Genomic DNA, 13,071 nt, shown 5'->3' on the forward strand with positions numbered 1-13,071 from the left:
TCTTATGAGATTAAACATGCATGGTATGTTCAACCCAAATACAACTTGGCTATGTGTCTGTGTACTCCTGTGCTGTGTGTGTACGTATATCTAGGAGAAAAAAGATCAGGGACTGGCCTCCCATTTTGATCGCTTCAGTAAGTTTATGATTGGGCTGCCACTGAAAGGGATGGTTTAGTGCTCTCAGTCCCTTCCAATGGTTTTGTCTCATCTTGATCCCTGTCAGTACGAAGAAATGCGAGACCACGTGTTGAACTACTTTTCAGCCACACACTGGGAAAAGCAACCAAGTAACTGCATGACTGCTGATATTGAGAAACAAGTGAAGCAACAGGAACATACAACTATAACAATGCGGATGGCTCTCTGCACTGGCACTCCAGTTTAAACAGACTATATCAGAAGTTTAACGACTCATTTACTTCACTAATGCAGGTTTTGAAGACTACAGTAATTCCACCTGTCCTCCCCCCAACATATTTATCCCTCGCTTGTGGAATGAAAAATGAAGAAAATGAGACTATCAGCAGGAGCAATTTTCCTGAGTATCAAGCCCTTAATGATATCAGCTTACATAGTCCAGGAGGCTCAGTTTATACAGTCTATTTGTCAGAAACTGTAAGTAATATGCAGAAATTGTAAGGAATATGCAGTATTTTAAGAAAGGAACCTCAAACACTTAGTTTAAGCGAAACACCCATATGTGGTCACACAAATGCAGTGGTTCCCAAGTGACCTCAACTTGACAGGAAAAGCAGGCAATTAAATTTATGTGCTTTATGGTATCACTAATGCCCAAAAAAACACGAACAAATATACTACATTTAAATGATATAACTGGAAATGTGTTTTTGAGATCATTATAAAACTCCTTCTCTCAAGAACCAAGAAATACCCAATCTCCTCCGTCTACTGGAAGAAGTGAGATTAGAGAAGATTCCCAATTCTTTTGAGGAATTTAATTTTTTTTGGCTCAAAAGATATTACTAAGAAGGTCAAATAAAGAAAATCTGTTAGAGACGTAACTCATCCTGCTTTTCCATGTTAGTAGCCTGGGTAAGTTTGCAACAAACTGGCATGAGCCACTCAAATTTTCCAAGAGCTCACAACTAGGTTAGATTAAATGAGCTAACACAAACTAGAACTTCATTAGGTCAGGTACTAAACTACTTACACACACACCCTTCACTAAAACTTGAGATTTTCGTGAAAACAAACAAATAAAAATCCCCAAAATCAAACTAAGACCTTTAATTACTGGATGATTTCTTTTTCGTTTCTCCTCTATTTTTAAGTTTCTTCAAAAAAGCACTCAAAGGCAGAACTTTTTTTTTTTTCTAGAAAAGGAAAAAAAATCACAAATAATGAAGTTTACTGTCAATCTTAACTGCAGTTTAAAAAGAAAATAAGAAGTCAAAGAAGATCAGCTTAATAGTTGTTCAAAGGTTTCTCTCCTCCCTGAAAATTATGTTTATCATGGAAAGTTTCAGCTTCTTAACAGAAGCAGTTTGTCCTTAAAGTGCAGTCAAAACTTGGGCTGACTGTCTATGTCAAGCAAGTTAGGATCTTCTTGTCGATAACACATAAACAGAAGGAGGAAAAGATAACTGCAGAGAGGCAGCATACGTTTGGAAAAATGAAAGAGGAACAAAACCCGGGATAGTCCAAGGAGCAGCATACTCCATGAACATACAAAATGCTACCACATAACACAGAGCTGTGCATTTTAGACTGCAATCTGATTTTGCAGTTCTGCTGAAACAAAAATAAAGAAGCAGAACTTGTATAAAATTATTCTAAAGCAATTAAAAATGTATTATGCATAGCCTGCTGCAAAGACAAGCATATCAAAACATAAGATGACGTGCTATATTAAAACCACAGCTGAAGAGCTGAGAAATGAAAATAACAGTTAAATAATTTCAACCACTCCAACAAAGTGGGAACATTCAAAAAATGCCTTACACAGTCACCAGCACTTATATAACACTATTTTGGTTGATTTTTACTAAGCAAGGACTAATCAAGTCCTGACTTGTGCACTTACCCAGCACGAGTAACGTTAGCCTTCAGTAAATATATATATATATATATCTTTATGTGCGTGTGTATATATATATATATATATATATATATATAAAGAAAAAAATGTATTTTATTAAAATTATATAAATGCACAAAATAGAGCACTCTTTTGTATGCTTTAGTTCTCCAAAGAAGATCAGACTGGGTGTTTGGGCAGGGAAGATGGAGTGTTCTGAACTAACCTGCTCTCACAAAGCACGTTTGGGGAATAAAACACTGGGACTAGTAAAAATCTGCGACCAATTTGAGTCACATATACTACAACATGTACAACTTTATAACTTACGGAAATGGGGCAATATATTGAATGAAGAGCATAGTTTCATATATGTCAAAGACTTCCTCCAACAGTGTTCTTTTTTTTGTTTGTTTGTTTTAAGGATGGCTGGTGTCTCCAACATGATCCAAAATAATTACTTCAAATGTAATTGTCTTTCTGCGCTCCAAAATGATCATTTAATTGGATTCCATTCCATGTTGAGGATAACAGAAAATAATTAGGATCCAAAGAGATAAATACCCAGCATGATATTAGTTAATATGAGAACCTGGAAGACAGTGAAAAAGCCATTAAGTCTCTCTGAAAGGAAACAGAGCTTTTAAATAAATAAGCCATCCCTACGTCAGTGTCAGAGACAGTGAAAATGGTACAAGTGCTCCACGTATTCTAATACTGATTCTCAGCTTAAGTTTAAAAAGGGGAAAACTAGATTAAAGGTTTTACTTTGATTCAGTCCTCTTTGTTGAAAGAGAAAATATATGTAAGTCACTAAAAGCACAGAATAAAATCTCCAAGTGCATGATACACATCAAGAACATGGTTTTGAAATGCATCGAAAAATCCCTCCAATAAGAAGTAGAAAGAGGATGACCCTATCTTAAGAGGATTTATGTATATAAGTATGCACAGAGAGGATAGAGGAACACTTTAAGTTAATAAATAATCAGAAGCTATTGTATTCTTAAACACATAAATGTGCGTATTATAGCAAGAGGAAGGCATCCACAAAGTTTTTAAAAACTGAATTTTACCGTAGATCTATAAATGCCTTTTTCCAACAGGAAACTCTGCAGCGTAGTGAGAGTAATAGAAACAATTATTCTTTTCTGAATATACAGACGAATATTTGAGCATGTCAGAGTTTACATTCCTTAACTCAGTCCTAACAGTACACAGACAAAATAGGAGCCAGTTATTCTTAACATGAAGTTGTCAAATTTGGGGGTTAGGAGTCCCCCTGGAAATTAAGTTTTTAAACATGAAGTTGCTTAAAATTTGGTTTGACAATTGTTCTAAGAAAGCAAAGAAAGCTCAGTGTGAGCCCTTGAAATGGCACCTACATACCGAATAACAACAGCTTTCAAGACCCTAAACAGAAAATTCCACTTCTGTTGGTTCAGGTAACATGTAATGAATACCGCTTAGGGGCTCACAGAAGAGTCATTTTGATATGTTTCAAAAGAATGCTTAAGAATTCATCCTGTATCTACTAATTTGCTTTGAAAACTGAGAGTAAGAAGTCTCTCTGTCTGCTAAAACAGCTGAACACGAACTGCACAATAGGAAGGAAAAGTGATCAATATTTAATAACTGCAACTTTCAAAAGACAAGGATTATCTGTTGCTCTTCTCACCGAAACAATGGGATCATTGTACTGTAGGATGATTGTTCAAGACAATTTAAAATACACAACTGAGAGGGAACACTAACGGGAGAGTTTGAAAACATTCCAGAAAAGAAGAAAAAAAAAGAAAAACAGGGAATATAAGCAGAAACAAATCATAAAAATTGTTTTAAAACTTCTAGAGAGCATCAGCTGTTCTGGTGGTATAGAAAAGACTGATGACAGCAGTAGTAGTATTACTAAAAGCCACAAAAAGCATAAGTACAAGCCTAAAGAATTTAAAATTCACCAAAAATTTAGATTATTTAGTCAGCTCTAGTTGATACAATTTATGATGTGTAAAACACTCACAGATGGTTGCAAAATACAAGGCTCGAGAGCCTGAATGACACATAGATCTATCATATGTCATTCAGGATACAAGAAATACAATGACCATAGAAAATCATTAATATTTAGGAACATTTACTTCTAATTATCTTGGCCAAGACTACTTTTGAAGACTTCTTCAAAGACTTCAGTTTTCTATGTTTACATCTAACAAATTTTGAGATAAATCACAAAAAAAGGAGAACTGAAGGGGCATTGTTAAAAACTTTGTTCTCAACTTGTATCACGAAAAGAGCACGAACACTGCCTGTCAGTTGATCTTACTACAAACTGCCCAGAAGTACCTACAGAGGCAGACTATGTCATTTCCTAATAAGTTATTTTTCTTACGTTATTATCTTAAGGATTTTATACACAGCGTTTACCAACACATTTTTTTCCTTCCTTCTTTTAAAGTAAATATTTCCCTTTAACTGTGGGAACACAATTGCTAGGAATGGTATCAAAAGGAAAAGAAACAGAGCATAAGCATGTCCAACAATCCTACTCTATTAAGAAAAAAAGAAAAAAGAAAGCATGCCATTTACCACGCATTTCCTGTTTAGAGAAATTGGTTCTTAATTTCTGCCTCATTCCAGTACAGTGAGCAGAAACTAGTTTCCTCTATGGATGCTGAAGGAACTAGCGCTGAAGGACACTGGTTACTTCAATGGGAAACACAGAAGAGAGTTATCAATTAAAAATACCCTAAAAAAAAAAAAAAAGGAAAAAAAAAAGAAACAACAAAATACCTATCTACCTATCTCCAGGACTATCTAGGATTCTCAAGCATATGTGCCACTTGATACCATTTCTATTTGCAAAGCCTTACAAATAATACCCAGAAAAATCGATGAAAAAGCAAAGAACAAGATTCAAGAACAATATTCTGTTTCTTCCCAGTATCTTCTTGTTTCTCTGATAAGCACTTATACTGATTTTTTTGCAAGAAGTACATTGGTCACCACCAACACTTTTCTTGCTCTCTTGTTCTGTATTCTTGCAATTACAAGACTGCATATACATTATATATTACTGGAATTGAAATCGTATTTTATGTGTAGTAAAAATGTCCAGGATATACTTATGCTTCCCAGCAGTAGCCTGTATAGTGTTGTGCTTTGTGCACAAGAGTGTTTAAAATGCACCAATGTTTTGGCTATTGCTGAGCAGTGCTGGCACAGCATCAAGGCTGGCTTTCAAGGCCAGCAGGCTTGGGGTGGGGAAGAGGTGGGGAGGGAACACTGCTGGGACAATCTGACCCCAACTATCCCCCCTAAAGGGATACTCCGTACCATATGATGCCACACACAGCAATAAAAGCTAGGAGAACGAAGGAGGAGGTGGGAACGTTTATTATGAATGAGTTTGTCTTTTGAAGCAACTGCTATGTGTACCGAGGCCCTGCTTCCCCTGAAGCCTGCTGATAGGAAGTAGAGAATAATTTACTATTATTATTATTATTATTATTCTGCTTCTGCATATGGCCTTTGCTTTCCTCTTATTAAACTTCATTTATCTCAACCAACAAGTTGTTTTTTTTGTTTGTTTGTTTGTTTTTTAAATTTGTTTTTCCTCATGTTATTTTCTCCTCCTATTCTTTTAAGGAGTGGGAGTGAGTGAGCGGCTGGGTGCACAGAAAGTCAAACCCCCACAACTGATTGTATTCTCTTTGCAGAAGGTTATTGTTCAAGTAGTCTACCTCAATTTCTCAGTTTATTGGATTTTTCTGTCAACGTCTGGTGTTCAATGAGTCTTCAATCAGCATTCATATTTAAAGTGCATAATGTTGCCTGCCTGCTGCAACAAACTTATGAGTTTTACCATCTTAGGGGGCGTCCTTGTCAAACGAACAGCTGAAAAGCAGTTATATAAAAATGTGTAATGTTACACAGCTACTTAATACTGCCACATTGATCAAGTTCTGCAAGACAAAATGGTTAGGTTATAATTCCCATCTCCTTATGGTGACTGACACATAGGTCAACCTAACGCTGAAAAAGACTGTAGATGTTTTATAATCTTGAGCAATTACTAGAAAAAAACAAAAAACACAAAACAAGCAAGTCTTTGTGATATAGTGTCATGTTTGACGTATCACTGTTTTTACTATTTTTTCCCTGAAGTATTAGTGGAATCCATTACAACAGCTCCTATTGTGATCTTGTGATCTAGCTACAAGAACTTCAAAGAATAAACTGAAGAGTAGTTTCATGTAGGAAGACAGTGAACTAATAAACCAAGAAGAGTACATAGTTAAGGATCTTCTGCATATATCCCCAGATTTACAGGATTAACTTAATTGTCTTTTCCTAAATCTACTGGAGATAATTGCTGCTACTTTGAAGATACCAATGGCATTTTGTCAACACTATGATTATGTGGAAGATTATGAGCATTACAGGAAAAATAAGAAATTTTAGTTTTAAAAGACCAACACTGTATTTTCCTATAGCACAGAGCATCAAAGTGCCAGTTCCCAATCACTGTATCTGTGGAAAAGATTGTCTAGGCATTTCTATCTAACAAGCATGCATAAGCATACACATACAATAATACACAGCACCACAATTCAAGTGTCATCTCTGCTGTAACTACTTCAATCCTACTTGGCTGAATGGATCCCTACTCCTTATCTGGCATTTCCAGTCAAAAAGGAAATCTTGCCTGAGGTCTGACTTGAAAGGGCGAAGTGAAACACTTCCCAGGCATTTTCGATAAATCAGAGGAGGTTCTTCTTTGACAGTGTATTGTGTAACTGCTGCAGATGATTTTCTAAACCAATTTTCCTTCATGGAAAGGAGCCTTCAGGACATGAATTTCCTTTTACTTCCAGTTTTCAATTTTGTTTACAGTATTGCCTCAGCAGAAACTTTCATTGTTTATCTTCCTTCTGACTTTGTAAAAACATTTTGAACCTCTATTTTTGCAGAGAATGCAAGTCCAGCACTCTACAATGGCAGGATCCCCTCCCTCTTCCAAATCATTATGGGGGATCTTTACAATCTGACAGATTACAGGCACAGAAAGACTGTGCAATCAAGGGAATGATTGAAGGCTGACAAAACTCTGACATTCCTGAATTTTGCTCTATCAGAGCAGAAAGAGCTAGAAAAATACAATAAATGAAGGATTAACAATTTATCACTTATGGGTTTACAATTTACTATGTCACATTTTGTACTTCAGGTGAATAAGAACCATTGTACAGGAGAAGAATGAAAAGTAACGTGTAACTAACTGATATAAGGAGTGATCCAGACATAAGAATTACATCTCAGTATGGACAGACTCAGCGTGTATGACACAGTGAGAGCGTACACACCACCATGTTCTGCAACTCTTCTTTATGCAGAAGATCTCTTTATGCTTGTAACCATATAATCTTTTCTCACCTGGGGAAAAAACTAACAAACCACCCTCTAAGAGTGTGTTTCATCTTGTGGGGACTGTCTCACCCTCTCTCCACTCGTATTACAACAAGACACCTGTATTTTTTACTTCTATATTCATTGCCTGAAGTTACCACTGGAGTCATATTCATTTTTATGATCATCCATCTCTTAAGTCAGACCTGTAGGCAAATTATGTTCTAAAGAGGTCAAAAATAATGGTGATCTGTATACTGGTGATTTGATAAACTCTGGTACTGTACATTCCTGATACAAGGGATTCTGTAACACCAAAGCGTGAATTTTAAGGTAGGTTACTACAGAGCCCCACCACCCAGGGAAGCGTGTTCTTAATTCATAAGCATAATATGGATCTCCAAACTTTTTTTTTTTTTTAATTACCTTCAATAAACCCCAGTTCTCATCCCACCATCTGTATCACAAAGAAAAATGAGTTAGTGTTAAATGCCACAGATGAAGCACAGAGGGTACTATGACATTTTATTTTTTAGAAAGTCAAACCTGGGCCAAGAATGAGCTAAGCAGTCCAAAAAATATGAAATGACAAAATATAGCAAAAGCCTCCACAATTCCTACAGCATCAAGAAAAACAGAAGGGCATCTAGAAATATTTTTTTATTATTATTATAACAGAAGATTCAGTTATATTGATCTTAGAAAACACAGCAACTCTTAAGTTAGATGCTAATAATTGTCTTTTTTGTCATTCAAAAGATAGTGCTTTAAAGAGATTTACAGGTTTAAGACCCAAGAAAAGTTTCTAAAATTGTATACTTTAGCTTATGCATGCACAGACTCCACAGAAACAGAACATTTATCCAGCTGTTCATCAAGCCCCACTGCTCTTGACTATGCTGCTCTAAAGAAGCAGTAAGCAAAATCTTTTTTAATGGTGAGTAAGTTAGTATCATACTTTAGATGCAATCAACCAAAAGGAGCATTTATGCTTAAATGTTGATGCAACTGTTGACTGGTTTAAAATAGTTTACATTCCTGTCCTCCTTACTTATGCTCTTATTTTATTCCACATGTATTACAAAATCCTACCCTATTTCTCAAAAATTTTCAATAAATCCAACTAACAAAAAATTTAGTAGGGCTGCCAGAATTATTGTCTGAAGCATTAGTGGGCCAAATACAACACGAGTACTCTTCCTTTGCCCCCCTCTTCTCTCCATAGTCTGCCCCCTGCTCTAGGCGATTTGTCAGTTTTACAGTGGCCTACCACCACATTTTAAAAAATAAAAAGGCAATTTATCAAAAGCAAACAAAACTAGACTAACATTTCCCCCTTCACCACAGAACTGTTGGCAATATTCTAGTCAAACTTAGCTTCCTCAGCCTCCTTGGTACTTATGTGTTACTGTGCAGTCTGGTTCTATCCTGACAATTTAGCAGTTGAGCTCCTGAAGTCCCCGTATCTGTACATTGAGAAATTTAACAAGCCAGGGGACAATTCCTTTCAAACCTTCGCAATCTCCAATGCTTTGTTTGCGTTTACACCTTAAAACATTTCATGCTTTGAAATTCCTGAAGAAAGGCAGCTGACGTTTTTGGACATCACTAAGTGCTTAAATTTCTAAATTTCATGTCATATTTTACAGGAAGCAATCAGTATGAATCTAAAGAAAAAGAAAAAGAGTAGATGTAATTCAACATATAAAGAGTCTGGATATGTCCACAGGTTTAGTCAAATTACTGCATTTTACTACTCATGAATATGCAACAGACACTGCCATTCTTATCTATGATAACCAGACTTTAATAATTCTGTTTTCAAAATTCATTTTTTTTTTTTAACTCAGCTAACTCTAGCTTAGAATTTGCTTTAGATAGAGAACATAAATTATGTTCTCAGATGAGTGTTTCTTACTTCCATCTCTTTCATTTAGAGAATGGTGATTGAATTCTGCACATGTCAGCTTGGTTAAAATTCAGGGTTTATTTGTGCTCCAGAGGCGAAGATTTAACAAAAATCATTTTGAAAAATCCAAGAAACAACATGTGTTCTATTTTACCCCACATACAATCTCTGTCCTTATCATACCAAATAAAATTGATTAAAAGCGTTCATCCCTACAATCTGAAACATATCACATACAAGTGGAATCCATGTACTGGTTACTTAAAAACAATTAAGTGCCAAAAAATATTTTGTAGTAGCCAGGCAGAAACAAAAGTCAGGCCAACACTTATTAATAGATTTATAAAGGTATAATTATGTTTGTTGTATAATGAAAACTACACGCAAAGTAGTTATTACAAAACAATAATCTCCCCTCTTCCCCCAAATCTGTGCTTTTTGCAGTGTTTCTCAAATTCAGTGATCCCTGTTTTAAATGCATGCGTACATCTGTTTCAGTGCCCTAAGGAAATCTGTGCAGCTGGAAGTGTGAAGAATACTGAGTAACTAGAGTTACACCAAACTACTACTGCTGCCTAGCCAAGAAGTAACAGAAAACTGCACTGTAATAGTCATTGTTTGCAATTCTAAATCTGTGGTGAGTTAAAGTGTTTGCTTTAGAATGGCAAATTTTAAATACATAGCTTCTGCTTAAAATATAAAGCACAAACACTGCAAGTGTAAATTACTATCCTACATTTATGAAAAGCGACTGATAAAACCAAAAGCATCTTCAAAAATTTAATCGAGCCTAATTTATCATCTTATAATAACCAATCAAAAGGCATCTAAAAACAGTTATTTTTCCCAGGATTTCATTTGTTTGATATTGATAAAAGCAAACTTTTAAATGCTTCATAAAAATCTCTCATATATATATTGATCAGCTTTATTTTCCTCAGATGTAATAACTGCACCATTTAACTTTCTGACATTAACCTGACTTGATGAGAAGGACTAAGATTTATAACAAAGAGCACTGTAAGTATGTGATAGATACTTTAGGAGGGTCACTGAACTTGCAGCAGTTAACTTTTGACGCACCAGAACTTCAAGAATCATACAGCGATCTCCAGCGTAACCAAAATTGCCAGAGTAAAACCTTTCTTCTTGCTGAAATTATTTAATGCTATATAAAGCAACAAGATGATTTATCTAGTACAAATAGAAAAAAATTAAACACACCTCCCCCAGTACGTAGTTTTCAGTTTACAAATAGCAACCACGGAGAAAGATGTATTATGTATATATTATCACATACATATATGTATGCATGTATGTGATAATGCCCCAGTAGAAGAATATTGCTTCCTATTTCTTAAACAAGGATTCAAATATAAAGGGAGGCCAGAATATTAAAGACTGCTTTTGGGCCTCTTTGAAGGATAAATCATACTGTGCAATTATCAGTTATTTCTGAAAAAAATCTAGTATTTCAATAATTATTTTGTATACAAAACCAGTAACATATGGGACACCATACTTAGAAAGTAGTAGACCAATGGATCCTGTATTTATCTTTCTTGCAACTAACTAGCGAGCACACCAGCCTCAACTGTACTCCAGTATAATAGAGAGAATAATAGCAGGCAGTCTATGACAATACTGAAATGTCAGACAAAGTAAGTATGGTTTCAACTAACTAGGTAAAGTTTGGAGTCTTCTTCTGAACCTCATGTAGAAATACACAAGTGACATCAAGGGGGGATTACTTTGAAGACAGGATAAGGCGAGGAACAAAACAACAAGGCATCTCTAAAGAATGACGGAGAGGGGAAATGAAATCAAAAAACAACATTGGTAAGGAGAAAGAGATGTGACAGCAGACAAACTCCACAGCAGTGCCTGACCAGTAATGACATGCACCCAGCAGCCTGGGTGCAGCTCTTGACCAGTTTTTCTTTCTAGAGACCAAAGTTTCAACGTATATTTGTATTATTAAGTGAAGTCCCTGTTAATTAAATTTTTCTTATATCCACTAGAACTGAATATATTTAGCATTCATACGAGTAAATCATGCAATGCTCATTCTCTCTAAGTGACAGTGATCGATCATGGAGTTGCTAACTCACAAGAATCCATGTAAGGAGCCTGAAGCATGCCTTATCTAGCATGGCATGTCTCAGAAGGGAAAGAGTCACGTCTGATGAATTCTTCTCAAGAAAAACATTTCACCAGCAGTATTCAATCACACTTCAGTGAAAAAATTTCCAAATAGAAATTGTGTATACAGTGACCTTTTTTTTTTTTTAATCTTATCAGAACACAGACATCTGCATGAATCTACAACAGCTTGCATAGGCAAAACTAAAATAATTCAACTAATTTTATATCTTGGAAAGTGTTTAAGGTTTGTGCTGGTTTCCTGTTAAATTGTAGCTCAAAATAGCTGCCAATTGCAAATTGGCTCAAATTACTGTGGAGACATGTTTCAAAAATAATATAAGGAAGAAAATCTGCAATGTAAAAGCAAGATTTTTGTTTCAAATTGACAAAGAATCACAAGAGTAAGATTTAATAAGTTGGCACATCTGTATGAAGAAAACACGTGCTTTTCAAGGAAAAAACAGAATACTTCCAGTTGAAAATAATTTGGCCAGAAGAGTTCAGTTAACAGAGTCTCTTCTTGAACAAGCAAACAAAAACATAAACACCTCCCTAAGTTCTGTGTAGATTTTATTCCATGCATAATGCATATTCCATTTCTTTCAGGAAGAAGTTATGGAATTCTACTTAAAAAACAGTAACAGTAATAAAAATCTTTTAACCCTTTGGATTTTATTCCCATCATTGACCTGCATATTATACAATAACAAAATACCTAGAAATTCTGAAATGGGAAGTCTATTAAAATCAAAAGAAATTATTCATAATTCTTTTAATATAATTAGAAGTATATTTCCCCATATACATGCACTGCACAGAGCAAATGAATGACATGACAGTTTTTAAATGTATTCAGCTAGTCTGATTTACTTATTTAAAGAATTAAGTCAGTCTTCCTATATTAAAAAAAAAAAATTAGAATGTTTAAGATAACAGTTTCATAGTTCAGACTAATTGCCTGCATGATCTAGCATAAAGTGAATCATTATGCATGTGATAAAATGTAATCTGTATAAAGACACATGATTTTACTGTCCAGATTAAAGGCCAGTAAGTTAGAATATTTAGAAACCAAAGCTTTTCATGTTATTAAAGAAGATTAGTACACTTCTACCAACACACCACCTTAACCTGATTTCTGCTTCAGAACTAAGGTATCAGATTAGATGTATGGGCTCCTCCCAAGCTTTCATAGAAAAACAAAACAAACAAAACAAAACAAACAGGGATTTTCCAATGAGGGAAAGCAAACAAGCCAAAAAAAAAAAAAAAGACACCAAAAATATCTCTGCACCAAAACTTATTATTTTCTTATTTTATTTTTCTAGCAATAAAATAATTTCCCTTCTCTTTTGATCATTAAAAAACAAACTAAAAGCACGTCTCTTAGATTAGGTTGATCCTTTAGGTCTGCTTTTAAAGCACATCCTCACAATAAACGTTTGAAATACATTTCTACGTCTTTCATTCAGAGACAGAAAAATTGCATGTTCTTTTCATACTTGCATACAGGCTATCAGTGTAACAATGAAACAGAGTGCTTATTTCAGAAGGTGATATAGAAGTCATA

The 13,071-nt window shown here is 35.0% G+C and overlaps 1 protein-coding gene across 9 annotated transcripts in view; it reads right to left on the reverse strand.

Annotated features, from left to right (window-relative positions):
• The window catches only part of BRD1 (bromodomain containing 1), a 72,595-nt gene that overhangs the window by 15,698 nt on the left and 43,826 nt on the right, over positions 1–13,071 (reverse strand). Inside the window, exon 9 of one of the 9 annotated variants that reach the window (XR_005266790.2) lies at positions 2,372–2,633. The exons of the other annotated variants lie outside the window; for them this stretch is intronic. The gene's annotated coding sequence lies outside the window, so the exon portion shown is untranslated. The remainder of the gene's footprint in view (positions 1–2,371; positions 2,634–13,071) is intronic. 9 annotated transcript variants of the gene reach the window in all.

The sequence above is a fragment of the Anas platyrhynchos genome, chromosome 1 (genome assembly GCF_047663525.1).
Source record: "Anas platyrhynchos isolate ZD024472 breed Pekin duck chromosome 1, IASCAAS_PekinDuck_T2T, whole genome shotgun sequence".
NCBI lineage: Eukaryota > Metazoa > Chordata > Aves > Anseriformes > Anatidae > Anas > Anas platyrhynchos.